The following is a 15,240-nucleotide window of genomic DNA, read 5'->3' as shown; positions in this document are numbered from 1 at the left end:
TCCTCACACATTGTTGATCAGAGAGCTCAGACTGACTAGGCCTGACATCACTGAGTCTGGATATTTTTACTAAGTTTATGATTACAATAAAGATCTTTGGCCTACAACATTGCCTACATATGTCTTATGACACCAATTGTAATATTTTGCCTAATACTTTACTTTGGTTATAGTATTGTAAGGAATAATACTTTAATTATTTCTACTAAGATTTTTCACAACAGTAGAAAGAGCGGATTGATATCCAATTCGCCAAGACGCATTTATGTGGCCTAATGTAAATGGAACAGTTTTAACAAATCAGATAGCTATCTGATCAGAGAAAACACATGTAGTGATTGGGTGTAAAAAGGCAGATGGAATCAGGTATCTGTGCAGACTGCTGGGTCCCAGGATTAAGCGCCACACAGCACTGTGTGTGGAGCAAATGGTTTGTGTGGCCTTGCACTTTTTTGCTAATGGAGCCGTCCTGTACTCAGTGGGGAATGCAGAACAGCTGAATAAGGCCACAAATTGCTGCACAATAAGGAGTGTGTGTCTGGCTATTCTCCACAATGTGGCCTGCCTGAGGAAGGAGAGGACCCCCAGAGTGCCACCAGCCATGGACTGGGACAATCCGGCAATCTTCCCTGATGACAACAGTGTTCGGCTGCTGAGGGCCGAATATGTGTGGAATTATTTTAGTTAGTATGTGTGTTTTCAGTTTTGGTTAAATATGTCTTGTGGTATATATATTTAAATTGATTTGGCCTCTTATGATGTTTGTGCTGTATACTGTGTGTAATACAAGCTTGCAGGGAGGCTACTGCATTCATTCATTTGTCTGTTCAGTTGATGTGTATGGATTTGTCCTGCATTTATTTCAGTGTGCAGACATGTGGGGTGTGTTATATTGTATTATATACAGACCTCTGAATGTGTATTTATCCTTTTGTTGTATAATATGCTTTGATTCTGTGCTTTCCATCTTGTAGAGTCACTGTGTGACGTCAGTTTGGAAAGGAGCTGATGGTTTACCTGCTTTGTTTTAACCTTATTCAATAAAGGAACATAATGTTACACTTTGTGTTTTTATATTTATATGGAATGTGTATTTTATACCACAGTTATTAGGTATTAGGGCCACACTGAGGAAGAAGAAAAAAGTCATAAATTTATGAGGCTGGTTCTTTCTGCGGAAAAGATGCATATTCTTTTTACAGTCCTGATACTTATGACAATGTGATGCTGATGTGCCAAAAGATTAAGTATATCCTTGTGTGAGAAACCATACTAAACAATTCCACGAAATGCCCCACAGCTGTCATTTTAACAACTGTCCTCCTCTAAAACATTGGTTTACGATATTATGACTTCATTCTTGAGGTCTGTGAATTTTCTTCTTTTCCTCTGTGGCTCTAATATTCTATCATTTTATATATAGCCTTATAGTCTATGGGAAACTAAATTATCTAAAGATAGCAACATCATCTAAAAATAGGGTAAGGGTTATGTTAGGGGTTAGGGTTAGGGTTAGGATTAGGGTTGTGTGGTCAAAACGAAAATGCACATATGTGCAAATGCACATTTTTGCTCATTTTTTTGCTCTAGAGCTCTGAAATTTGGTATATATACTAATTAGGGGGTGGGGAGTCGATTGGTTTCAGCTTGATAGCACCACCAGCAGTGCAGATACGGTATTGTACATTTTCCTATGGGTTTATGTACAAAGTTGACATCTATATATACTATTTGGAAGTCACTGGACACGACTGTGGTGTTTTTGAGTCGATATGAGCTTCCGTTTTGTTTTGCACACTGGGTCAAAAATGAATGGCTTCTCAAGAATTTGTCACGAGGGACCTATTTTTCTAGGCATTTCAGGTGATTCTGGTTCACCTGGTATGATTTCTGGTATGATTTTTTGAGTTTGGACTTAATTTTAAATAAATTTTTCAAAAAATGTTCAAAAAATTAGGGTTACGATTAGGGTTACAGTAGGGGTAATAGGGATAAATGCGAAAGTGCACCCCCCTGCCTCAGGGGGTGCACTTCGTTTCTATAGGTCCTAGGCGGCTGAAATTCGGTATATATAGTAATTAGGGGGCGGGAAATCGATTGCACATGGCTTCAGCTCGATAGCGCCACCACCATTCGATATTGCACATTATTTTCCTATATATATAATCCCAGGCACGGGCCTGCCACTCGGACCTCATTTTCAGCCACCACGATCACGGCGAACGAAAAAACATCGCTTATTTAAAGTTAGGAGCTTAAAATGCTCTTCTAGAGTTAGGGGTCGGTCTCAGTTAGGGTCCCGACCTCAGACGACGCCTAAGGTTATGTTTAGGGCTAGAGGTAGGGTTTACGGTTCGAAAAATAGGATTACGACACACTTCAAAACTCTGGTTATGTTTAGGGCTGGGGATTAGGTTTAGGGTTCTAAAAATTAAGTTTAAGGCTAACGGTTAGGTTTAGGGCTAGAAAACCGGTTAAGGTTTAGAAATCCCAAACCGTGCTCCGGAAACGTAACCAATGACCCTTAAGGCGTTCTTCAGGCGTTGACCTGCCTAATTTTGGAAAACACTGAAAAACCAAATCAAATATAATAAAACAAAACCAAGCAATAAGTAAAATAACGTTAAGGTAATTAATAAAATAATTGTGAGAGGTTTTGCAGCTCAATGGCCGTGGAGTGTGTGCTGCACAGCTCAACTGGGTTAGGGTTAGGGGTTAGGTTTTAGGGTTGGGGTTAGGGTTAGGTTTTAGGGTTGGGGGTAGGGTTGGAGTCCCCAAACCGTGGTCTCAATCAAGAGACACACGTTGTGCACGGGCCTGCCTAACATGCCACCCCGATCGTCCCACCGTCTCGCCCCCGGGCCCAGCACCATAAACAACGGAGGCCATAATAATTTCTTTTTTTTCTTTTTTTTTTTTTTTTTCTCAGAACTCACCTTAGAGGCCAAAAACTTACCTGGGGTCTGCAAGCTGGTTCGACGGCCCCAACGTGTGTGTGTGTGTGTGTGTGTGTGTGCGTGCGTGCGTGTGTGTGTGTGTGTGTGTATATGTGTGTGTGTGTGTGTGTGTGTAAGGGAGGGTAATGATGTATTTATACTTATCTATCCATTCTATGCTCCCACCTGATGGGTGTGGATGTGAAGGAAAGCAGAGTGGGGGCGAGCCACTAGACTGAGCAGATCGTCCCCCCTAGCCTGACTGGGCTTAGTTCTGCTCACCTACCCATCCCACAAACCCGATTGACGAGCCGGAGGAAGGGCAGGTGTGTGGAGAGATGAATCAAAGTTTTTACTTAGAGTCAGATAGCGTGCTTGGTCCGATGGCAACTGGCGGGATAGGTTTTTGAAAGAGTACAATGACTCCCCCCATCACAGGGTCTTAACCTGCGTGGTTAGATAGGGAGACAAGGGAAAGGCACTGGCCGACGCATGTTATTGCTACAGCTATCGCTCTGTCAGAACTTTGTTTGTATTTAGGTCCCAAATGGGCCTTGAGGAACAAGGAGGTGAGCCACTGATTTGAGTGAGTCAGTCTCCAAGTTTTAGGATTTTCCTAAGAAAGGGGGTGTGTTCATTTAATTAATTAATTAATTAATTATTCATTCATTCATACATTCATTCATTTATTTATTATTAAAAAAGAATTAATTTTATAATTAATGGTTTATTTAAGGTTGTTAAACAAACATTTTATGAATTTCAGGACACATCATCAGCAGTGCACCTCAGGCTCAACGGGTGTTTCGGCCTTTGATCACTGAACACCCTCCTCTGAGGCGGCCAGCCGTAGGTGGATCAAGCCTCGGCTTGTGTCCCATGTCCAATCAGAAGCTAACTAATGCTAACGCTAAGTAACTCCTCCGTATGGGTGGAGTCATTGAACTATTTTGCCTATTAACCTATTTTATCTATCTATTTATTTGTCTATAATGGGCTCTAATTTGCTCTTAAAAGAAGAGAGTGGAAGTGAAGGAGAGCAGAATGGGAGAGAACTTGTCTCTATCTTTAACGCTACCATTTTGCTACTGTTATTGTTAACATTATTATTATTATTATTATTATTATTATTATTATTATTATTATTATTATTATTAGTGTAAAGCATTATTTCTATCAAAGTGCTACACAAGTGAAATTGGGAAGCTAACATGGTGTGGGTGCAGTGTGGTGCAGTGTGGTGCATGATGTGCTGTCGTGTGGTCGGTGCTAGCCACCAGTAGAAGACTTGGCCCCATTTAAGGTCTGTTGGCCCCAGACCACCGCCCTGCGTGCTGTCCTAGTGGACCCAGGGAGGCCAGCTACAAACCTCACCCAGCCGAGAATGTCACTTGTTAACACCACAAGGTTTCCCGAGACATTCTGGCAGGGTCGACGAACAGGTCCGCGAACGAGTCCAACGCTGTCCTAGTAGACCCACGGAGGCCAAAAACTCACCTTGGAGGCCGTATACTCACCTAGGGTCTGAGAACTGGATCGACGCATCCGGGAAGCGTTGCAGGGGCACTAGCCAAGCACCTCTCCGTTAACACCGCAAGGTATCCGAGATGCTCGGTTCGTTCCCTTTTCCTAGCTAAACCAGGGGTCCAGAGCGCAATGCAAAAAGCATCAGCCCCAGATGGCCCTGGGCGGGTAGCAACCCAGCGGATGGCTTCCTTACGAATTCCAAAATGAAATTTTTCAGGAAGACATCAGGCTTCTACTAGGTTGAGTCCCCAAGGGTTAAGCGTACATCAGCGGATTCTTCCCTACGTTATTCCAAGAGTTAGGGTTAGGGTTGGGGTTAGGGGTATAAGGGATAAATGCGAAAGTGCACCCCCCTACCTGAGGGGGTGCACTTCGTTTCTATAGTTTTTAGGGTTGGAGTTAGGTTTAGGAGTTTACCCTTAAGAACATACTACAAGTCTTTAATGTGCTATCATCACTCTATTCTATGGGGTTCTCCATTGGCAGAGCATCCAGTTCAATAACTTTTGAAAAGAGGCACACACCACTCCAAAACAAGTTGCTAAATATTTATTTGACCCTAAAGAACATACTACAAGTCTTTAATGTGCTATTATTTACTCTAGATGTTCAATTTCCATCATCACTCTATTCTACGGGGTTCTCCAGTGGCAGAGCATCCAGTTCAATAACTTTTGAAAAGAGGCACACACCACTCCAGAACAAGTTGCTAAATACCTTTTTGACCCTAAAGAACATACTACAAGTCTTTAATGTGCTATTATTTACTCTAGATGTTCACTTTCCATCATCACTCTATTCTATGGGGTTCTCCATTGGCAGAGCATCCAGTTCAATAACTTTTGAAAAGAGTCACACACCACTCCAGAACAAGTTGCTAAATATTTATTTGACCCTAAAGAACATACTACAAGTCTTTAATGTGCTATTATTTACTCTAGATGTTCACTTTCCATAATCACTCTATTCTATGGGGTTCTCCATTGGCAGAGCATCCAGTTCAATAACTTTTGAAAAGAGGCACACACCACTCCAAAACAAGTTGCTAAATATTTATTTGACCCTAAAGAACATACTACAAGTCTTTAATGTGCTATTATTTACTCTAGATGTTCAATTTCCATCATCACTCTATTCTATGGGGTTCTCCATTGGCAGAGCATCCAGTTCAATAACTTTTGAAAAGAGGCACACACCACTCCAAAACAAGTTGCTAAATATTTATTTGACCCTAAAGAACATACTACAAGTCTTTAATGTGCTATAATTTACTCTAGATGTTCAATTTCCATCATCACTCTATTCTATGGGGTTCTCCATTGGCAGAGCATCCAGTTCAATAACTTTTGAAAAGAGTCACACACCACTCCAGAACAAGTTGCTAAATATTTATTTGACCCTAAAGAACATACTACAAGTCTTTAATGTGCTATTATTTACTCTAGATGTTCAATTTCCATCATCACTCTATTCTATGGGGTTCTCCATTGGCAGAGCATCCAGTTCAATAACTTTTGAAAAGAGGCACACACCACTCCAAAACAAGTTGCTAAATATTTATTTGACCCTAAAGAACATACTACAAGTCTTTAATGTGCTATTATTTACTCTAGATGTTATGTGCTATTATTTACTCTAGATGTTCAATTTCCATCATTACTCTATTCTATGGGGTTCTCCAGTGGCAGAACATCCAGTTCAATAACTTTTGAAAAGAGGCACACACCACTCCAAAACAAGTTGCTAAATATTTATTTGACCCTAAAGAACATACTACAAGTCTTTAATGTGCTAGTATTTACTCTAGATGTTCAATGTCCATCATCACTCTATTCTATGGGGTTCTCCAGTGGCAGAGCATCCAGTTCAATAACTTTTGAAAAGAGGCACACACCACTCCAAAACAAGTTGCTAAATATTTATTTGACCCTAAAGAACATACTACAAGTCTTTAATGTGCTATTATTTACTCTAGATGTTATGTGCTATTATTTACTCTAGATGTTCAATTTCCATCTTCACTCTATTCTATGGGGTTCTCCATTGGCAGAGCATCCAGTTCAATAACTTTTGAAAAGAGGCACACACCACTCCAAAACAAGTTGCTAAATATTTATTTGACCCTAAAGAACATACTACAAGTCTTTAATGTGCTATAATTTACTCTAGATGTTCAATTTCCATCATCACTCTATTCTATGGGGTTCTCCAGTGGCAGAGCATCCAGTTCAATAACTTTTGAAAAGAGGCACACACCACTCCAAAACAAGTTGCTAAATATTTATTTGACCCTAAAGAACATACTACAAGTCTTTAATGTGCTATAATTTACTCTAGATGTTCAATTTCCATCATCACTCTATTCTATGGGGTTCTCCAGTGGCAGAGCATCCAGTTCAATAACTTTTGAAAAGAGGCACACACCACTCCAAAACAAGTTGCTAAATATTTATTTGACCCTAAAGAACATACTACAAGTCTTTAATGTGCTATTATTTACTCTAGATGTTCAATTTCCATCATCACTCTATTCTATGGGGTTCTCCATTGGCAGAGCATCCAGTTCAATAACTTTTGAAAAGAGTCACACACCACTCCAGAACAAGTTGCTAAATATTTATTTGACCCTAAAGAACATACTACAAGTCTTTAATGTGCTATAATTTACTCTAGATGTTCAATTTCCATCATCACTCTATTCTATGGGGTTCTCCAGTGGCAGAGCATCCAGTTCAATAACTTTTGAAAAGAGGCACAAACCACTCCAAAACAAGTTGCTAAATATTTATTTGACCCTAAAGAACATACTACAAGTCTTTAATGTGCTATAATTTACTCTAGATGTTCACTTTCCATCATCACTCTATTCTATGGGGTTCTCCATTGGCAGAGCATCCAGTTCAATAACTTTTGAAAAGAGGCACACACCACTCCAAAACAAGTTGCTAAATATTTATTTGACCCTAAAGAACATACTACAAGTCTTTAATGTGCTATTATTTACTCTAGATGTTCAATTTCCATCATCACTCTATTCTATGGGGTTCTCCATTGGCAAAGCATCCAGTTCAATAACTTTTGAAAAGAGGCACACACCACTCCAAAACAAGTTGCTAAATATTTATTTGACCCTAAAGAACATACTACAAGTCTTTAATGTGCTATTATTTACTCTAGATGTTCAATTTCCATCATCACTCTATTCTATGGGGTTCTCCATTGGCAGAGCATCCAGTTCAATAACTTTTGAAAAGAGGCACACACCACTCCAAAACAAGTTGCTAAATATTTATTTGACCCTAAAGAACATACTACAAGTCTTTAATGTGCTATTATTTACTCTAGATGTTCAATTTCCATCATCACTCTATTCTATGGGGTTCTCCATTGGCAAAGCATCCAGTTCAATAACTTTTGAAAAGAGGCACACACCACTCCAAAACAAGTTGCTAAATATTTATTTGACCCTAAAGAACATACTACAAGTCTTTAATGTGCTATTATTTACTCTAGATGTTCAATTTCCATCATCACTCTATTCTATGGGGTTCTCCATTGGCAGAGCATCCAGTTCAATAACTTTTGAAAAGAGTCACACACCACTCCAAAACAAGTTGCTAAATATTTATTTGACCCTAAAGAACATACTACAAGTCTTTAATGTGCTATTATTTACTCTAGATGTTCAATTTCCATCATCACTCTATTCTATGGGTTCTCCATTGGCAGAGCATCCAATTCAATAACTTTTGAAAAGAGGCACACACCACTACAAAACAAGTTGCTAAATATTTATTTGACCCTAAAGAACATACTACAAGTCTTTAATGTGCTATTATTTACTCTAGATGTTCAATTTCCATCATCACTCTATTCTATGGGGTTCTCCATTGGCAGAGCATCCAGTTCAATAACTTTTGAAAAGAGGCACACACCACTCCAAAACAAGTTGCTAAATATTTATTTGACCCTAAAGAACATACTACAAGTCTTTAATGTGCTATTATTTATTCTAGATGTTCAATTTCCATCATCACTCTATTCTATGGGGTTCTCCATTGGCAGAGCATCCAGTTCAATAACTTTTGAAAAGAGGCACACACCACTCCAAAACAAGTTGCTAAATATTTATTTGACCCTAAAGAACATACTACAAGTCTTTAATGTGCTATTATTTACTCTAGATGTTCACTTTCCATCATCACTCTATTCTATGGGGTTCTCCATTGGCAGAGCATCCAGTTCAATAACTTTTGAAAAGAGTCACACACCACTCCAGAACAAGTTGCTAAATATTTATTTGACCCTAAAGAACATACTACAAGTCTTTAATGTGCTATTATTTACTCTAGATGTTCAATTTCCATCATCACTCTATTCTATGGGGTTCTCCATTGGCAGAGCATCCAGTTCAATAACTTTTGAAAAGAGGCACACACCACTCCAAAACAAGTTGCTAAATATTTATTTGACCCTAAAGAACATACTACAAGTCTTTAATGTGCTATTATTTACTCTAGATGTTCAATTTCCATCATCACTCTATTCTATGGGGTTCTCCATTGGCAGAGCATCCAGTTCAATAACTTTTGAAAAGAGGCACACACCACTCCAAAACAAGTTGCTAAATATTTATTTGACCCTAAAGAACATACTACAAGTCTTTAATGTGCTATTATTTACTCTAGATGTTCAATTTCCATCATCACTCTATTCTATGGGGTTCTCCATTGGCAGAGCATCCAGTTCAATAACTTTTGAAAAGAGGCACACACCACTCCAAAACAAGTTGCTAAATATTTATTTGACCCTAAAGAACATACTACAAGTCTTTAATGTGCTATTATTTACTCTAGATGTTCAATTTCCATCATCACTCTATTCTATGGGGTTCTCCATTGGCAGAGCATCCAGTTCAATAACTTTTGAAAAGAGGCACACACCACTCCAAAACAAGTTGCTAAATATTTATTTGACCCTAAAGAACATACTACAAGTCTTTAATGTGCTATTATTACTCTAGATGTTCAATTTCCATCATCACTCTATTCTATGGGGTTCTCCAGTGGCAGAGCATCCAGTTCAATAACTTTTGAAAAGAGGCACAACCACTCCAAAACAAGTTGCTAAATATTTATTTGACCCTAAAGAACATACTACAAGTCTTTAATGTGCTATTATTTACTCTAGATGTTCAATTTCCATCATCACTCTATTCTATGGGGTTCTCCAGTGGCAGAGCATCCAGTTCAATAACTTTTGAAAAGAGGCACACACCACTCCAAAACAAGTTGCTAAATATTTATTTGACCCTAAAGAACATACTACAAGTCTTTAATGTGCTATTATTTACTCTAGATGTTCAATATCCATCATCACTCTATTCTATGGGGTTCTCCATTGGCAGAGCATCCAGTTCAATAACTTTTGAAAAGAGTCACACACCACTCCAGAACAAGTTGCTAAATATTTATTTGACCCTAAAGAACATACTACAAGTCTTTAATGTGCTATTATTTACTCTAGATGTTCACTTTCCATCATCACTCTATTCTATGGGGTTCTCCATTGGCAGAGCATCCAGTTCAATAACTTTTGAAAAGAGGCACACACCACTCCAAAACAAGTTGCTAAATATTTATTTGACCCTAAAGAACATACTACAAGTCTTTAATGTGCTATTATTTACTCTAGATGTTCAATTTCCATCATCACTCTATTCTATGGGGTTCTGCATTGGCAGAGCATCCAGTTCAATAACTTTTGAAAAGAGGCACACACCACTACAAAACAAGTTGCTAAATATTTATTTGACCCTACAGAACATACTACAAGTCTTTAATGTGCTTCATTTTACTCTAGATGTTCGATTTCCATCATCACTCTATTCTATGGGGTTCTCCATTGGCAGAGCATCCAGTTCAATAACTTTTGAAAAGAGGCACACACCACTCCAAAACAAGTTGCTAAATATTTATTTGACCCTAAAGAACATACTACAAGTCTTTAATGTGCTATTATTTACTCTAGATGTTCAATTTCCATCATCACTCTATTCTATGGGGTTCTCCATTGGCAGAGCATCCAGTTCAATAACTTTTGAAAAGAGGCACACACCACTCCAAAACAAGTTGCTAAATATTTATTTGACCCTAAAGAACATACTACAAGTCTTTAATGTGCTATTATTTACTCTAGATGTTCACTTTCCATCATCACTCTATTCTATGGGGTTCTCCATTGGCAGAGCATCCAGTTCAATAACTTTTGAAAAGAGTCACACACCACTCCAGAACAAGTTGCTAAATATTTATTTGACCCTAAAGAACATACTACAAGTCTTTAATGTGCTATTATTTACTCTAGATGTTCAATTTCCATCATCACTCTATTCTATGGGGTTCTCCATTGGCAGAGCCTCCAGTTCAATAACTTTTGAAAAGAGGCACACACCACTCCAAAACAAGTTGCTAAATATTTATTTGACCCTAAAGAACATACTACAAGTCTTTAATGTGCTATTATTTACTCTAGATGTTCAATTTCCATCATCACTCTATTCTATGGGGTTCTCCATTGGCAGAGCATCCAGTTCAATAACTTTTGAAAAGAGGCACACACCACTCCAAAACAAGTTGCTAAATATTTATTTGACCCTAAAGAACATACTACAAGTCTTTAATGTGCTATTATTTACTCTAGATGTTCAATTTCCATCATCACTCTATTCTATGGGGTTCTCCATTGGCAGAGCATCCAGTTCAATAACTTTTGAAAAGAGGCACACACCACTCCAAAACAAGTTGCTAAATATTTATTTGACCCTAAAGAACATACTACAAGTCTTTAATGTGCTATTATTTACTCTAGGTGTGCCTCTTTTCAAAAGTTATTGAACTGGATGCTCTGCCAATGGAGAACCCCATAGAATAGAGTGATGATGGAAATTGAACATCTAGAGTAAATAATAGCACATTAAAGACTTGTAGTATGTTCTTTAGGGTCAAATAAATATTTAGCAACTTGTTTTGGAGTGGTGTGTGCCTCTTTTCAAAAGTTATTGAACTGGATGCTCTGCCAATGGAGAACCCCATAGAATAGAGTGATGATGGAAAGTGAACATCTAGAGTAAATAATAGCACATTAAAGACTTGTAGTATGTTCTTTAGGGTCAAATAAATATTTAGCAACTTGTTTTGGAGTGGTGTGTGCCTCTTTTCAAAAGTTATTGAACTGGATGCTCTGCCAATGGAGAACCCCATAGAATAGAGTGATGATGGAAATTGAACATCTAGAGTAAATAATAGCACATTAAAGACTTGTAGTATGTTCTTTAGGGTCAAATAAATATTTAGCAACTTGTTTTGGAGTGGTGTGTGCCTCTTTTCAAAAGTTATTGAACTGGATGCTCTGCCAATGGAGAACCCCATAGAATAGAGTGATGATGGAAATTGAACATCTAGAGTAAATAATAGCACATTAAAGACTTGTAGTATGTTCTTTAGGGTCAAATAAATATTTAGCAACTTGTTTTGGAGTGGTGTGTGCCTCTTTTCAAAAGTTATTGAACTGGATGCTCTGCCAATGGAGAACCCCATAGAATAGAGTGATGATGGAAAGTGAACATCTAGAGTAAATAATAGCACATTAAAGACTTGTAGTATGTTCTTTAGGGTCAAATAAATATTTAGCAACTTGTTTTGGAGTGGTGTGTGCCTCTTTTCAAAAGTTATTGAACTGGATGCTCTGCCAATGGAGAACCCCATAGAATAGAGTGATGATGGAAATTGAACATCTAGAGTAAATAATAGCACATTAAAGACTTGTAGTATGTTCTTTAGGGTCAAATAAATATTTAGCAACTTGTTTTGGAGTGGTGTGTGCCTCTTTTCAAAAGTTATTGAACTGGATGCTCTGCCAATGGAGAACCCCATAGAATAGAGTGATGATGGAAATTGAACATCTAGAGTAAATAATAGCACATTAAAGACTTGTAGTATGTTCTTTAGGGTCAAATAAATATTTAGCAACTTGTTCTGGAGTGGTGTGTGACTCTTTTCAAAAGTTATTGAACTGGATGCTCTGCCAATGGAGAACCCCATAGAATAGAGTGATGATGGAAATTGAACATCTAGAGTAAATAATAGCACATTAAAGACTTGTAGTATGTTCTTTAGGGTCAAATAAATATTTAGCAACTTGTTTTGGAGTGGTGTGTGCCTCTTTTCAAAAGTTATTGAACTGGATGCTCTGCCAATGGAGAACCCCATAGAATAGAGTGATGATGGAAATTGAACATCTAGAGTAAATAATAGCACATTAAAGACTTGTAGTATGTTCTTTAGGGTCAAATAAATATTTAGCAACTTGTTTTGGAGTGGTGTGTGCCTCTTTTCAAAAGTTATTGAACTGGATGCTCTGCCAATGGAGAACCCCATAGAATAGAGTGATGATGGAAATTGAACATCTAGAGTAAATAATAGCACATTAAAGACTTGTAGTATGTTCTTTAGGGTCAAATAAATATTTAGCAACTTGTTTTGGAGTGGTGTGTGCCTCTTTTCAAAAGTTATTGAACTGGATGCTCTGCCAATGGAGAACCCCATAGAATAGAGTGATGATGGAAAGTGAACATCTAGAGTAAATAATAGCACATTAAAGACTTGTAGTATGTTCTTTAGGGTCAAATAAATATTTAGCAACTTGTTTTGGAGTGGTGTGTGCCTCTTTTCAAAAGTTATTGAACTGGATGCTCTGCCAATGGAGAACCCCATAGAATAGAGTGATGATGGAAATTGAACATCTAGAGTAAATTATAGCACATTAAAGACTTGTAGTATGTTCTTTAGGGTCAAATAAATATTTAGCAACTTGTTTTGGAGTGGTGTGTGCCTCTTTTCAAAAGTTATTGAACTGGATGCTCTGCCAATGGAGAACCCCATAGAATAGAGTGATGATGGAAAGTGAACATCTAGAGTAAATAATAGCACATTAAAGACTTGTAGTATGTTCTTTAGGGTCAAATAAATATTTAGCAACTTGTTTTGGAGTGGTGTGTGCCTCTTTTCAAAAGTTATTGAACTGGATGCTCTGCCAATGGAGAACCCCATAGAATAGAGTGATGATGGAAATTGAACATCTAGAGTAAATAATAGCACATTAAAGACTTGTAGTATGTTCTTTAGGGTCAAATAAATATTTAGCAACTTGTTTTGGAGTGGTGTGTGCCTCTTTTCAAAAGTTATTGAACTGGATGCTCTGCCAATGGAGAACCCCATAGAATAGAGTGATGATGGAAATTGAACATCTAGAGTAAATAATAGCACATTAAAGACTTGTAGTATGTTCTTTAGGGTCAAATAAATATTTAGCAACTTGTTTTGGAGTGGTGTGTGCCTCTTTTCAAAAGTTATTGAACTGGATGCTCTGCCAATGGAGAACCCCATAGAATAGAGTGATGATGGAAATTGAACATCTAGAGTAAATAATAGCACATTAAAGACTTGTAGTATGTTCTTTAGGGTCAAATAAATATTTAGCAACTTGTTTTGGAGTGGTGTGTGCCTCTTTTCAAAAGTTATTGAACTGGATGCTCTGCCAATGGAGAACCCCATAGAATAGAGTGATGATGGAAAGTGAACATCTAGAGTAAATAATAGCACATTAAAGACTTGTAGTATGTTCTTTAGGGTCAAATAAATATTTAGCAACTTGTTCTGGAGTGGTGTGTGACTCTTATCAAAAGTTATTGAACTGGATGCTCTGCCAATGGAGAACCCCATAGAATAGAGTGATGATGGAAATTGAACATCTAGAGTAAATAATAGCACATTAAAGACTTGTAGTATGTTCTTTAGGGTCAAATAAATATTTAGCAACTTGTTTTGGAGTGGTGTGTGCCTCTTTTCAAAAGTTATTGAACTGGATGCTCTGCCAATGGAGAACCCCATAGAATAGAGTGATGATGGAAAGTGAACATCTACAGTAAATAATAGCACATTAAAGACTTGTAGTATGTTCTTTAGGGTCAAATAAATATTTAGCAACTTGTTTTGGAGTGGTGTGTGCCTCTTTTCAAAAGTTATTGAACTGGATGCTCTGCCAATGGAGAACCCCATAGAATAGAGTGATGATGGAAAGTGAACATCTACAGTAAATAATAGCACATTAAAGACTTGTAGTATGTTCTTTAGGGTCAAATAAATATTTAGCAACTTGTTTTGGAGTGGTGTGTGCCTCTTTTCAAAAGTTATTGAACTGGATGCTCTGCCAATGGAGAACCCCATAGAATAGAGTGATGATGGAAAGTGAACATCTAGAGTAAATAATAGCACATTAAAGACTTGTAGTATGTTCTTTAGGGTCAAATAAATATTTAGCAACTTGTTTTGGAGTGGTGTGTGCCTCTTTTCAAAAGTTATTGAACTGGATGCTCTGCCAATGGAGAACCCCATAGAATAGAGTGATGATGGAAATTGAACATCTAGAGTAAATAATAGCACATTAAAGACTTGTAGTATGTTCTTTAGGGTCAAATAATATTTAGCAACTTGTTTTGGAGTGGTGTGTGCCTCTTTTCAAAAGTTATTGAACTGGATGCTCTGCCAATGGAGAACCCCATAGAATAGAGTGATGATGGAAAGTGAACATCTACAGTAAATAATAGCACATTAAAGACTTGTAGTATGTTCTTTAGGGTCAAATAAATATTTAGCAACTTGCTTTGGAGTGGTGTGTGCCTCTTTTCAAAAGTTATTGAACTGGATGCTCTGCCAAT

The sequence above is a fragment of the Tachysurus fulvidraco genome, unplaced genomic scaffold (genome assembly GCF_022655615.1).
Source record: "Tachysurus fulvidraco isolate hzauxx_2018 unplaced genomic scaffold, HZAU_PFXX_2.0 HiC_scaffold_28_np12, whole genome shotgun sequence".
NCBI lineage: Eukaryota > Metazoa > Chordata > Actinopteri > Siluriformes > Bagridae > Tachysurus > Tachysurus fulvidraco.
This window is presented reverse-complemented; position numbering follows the sequence as displayed.